The 755-nt window shown below is 34.2% G+C and overlaps 1 protein-coding gene across 1 annotated transcript in view; it reads right to left on the bottom strand.

The window, feature by feature from the left end:
- RALGAPA2 (Ral GTPase activating protein, alpha subunit 2 (catalytic)) overlaps positions 1–755 on the bottom strand; it is a 129103-nt gene that overhangs the window by 66635 nt on the left and 61713 nt on the right. The gene's annotated exons all lie outside the window — the stretch shown is intronic.

Here is a 755-nt window from a genome sequence, read left to right as displayed (position 1 = left end):
AAACTAAAATATGAGAATCTAAGCCTTAGTAGACTACATTATGATTATTTTCTTTTAAATGGCAGTCTGGAAAGGAATCTAAAATGCATTATGGTTTCTGAACTGCTGTACAACTAAGGGTCCTCATGTGCAATATTATCAGGCAGAAATCCAAGGAAGTACTTATTCCACAGTGTACAAAAGCAAAACTGCTCATTGATTGTACCTTTAGAAGACAACGGTCTACCCAGCTAATACATATCCCAGTGAACAGCTGAGCAGTCTAGAAGTTGTACACCACTCCTCACTGTTGAATAAGAACTTAACAGAAAGATAGAAAAGCTCACAAATACTTTTTTTTTTAAATTTCAGATCAATGTTAATTCAAAGAGGTAATTAATATTGCTTCTCTGGTAGCAACTCTACTAAAAAATGTTTCATATTATAAATTAGCCATCTCCCATGCAAAGAGCTATAGTAAGTGTTTCTATGTAAGCTTACTACATAACTGGTGCAGCTTCATTTCCATAATTAACAACAGTATTATTTTAAACAAATTAAGAGGCTTATAGACAAGCATAATGTACATTAGTATACTGATAGAGTATTTCATCTATGTCATCCTTTTACTACTAAAAGGAATCAAGCTAAAAACATAGCTGTTAACTTCTCTGTCTACAGCTGGGGTGCGTTCTGCAGGCAGTCCAGTCTGCATGTGCTGAAATTTAATCACCAAGGACATCTGTCAAGTCATTTGGATTTGGGCTTTTTTTTTT

The sequence above is a fragment of the Haliaeetus leucocephalus genome, unplaced genomic scaffold (assembly GCF_000737465.1).
Source record: "Haliaeetus leucocephalus isolate CR32 unplaced genomic scaffold, Haliaeetus_leucocephalus-4.0 Scaffold450, whole genome shotgun sequence".
In the NCBI taxonomy this organism is placed as follows: domain Eukaryota; kingdom Metazoa; phylum Chordata; class Aves; order Accipitriformes; family Accipitridae; genus Haliaeetus; species Haliaeetus leucocephalus.
The sequence above is the reverse complement of the archived record's forward strand: the minus strand, read 5'-3'. Positions and strand labels throughout refer to the sequence as shown.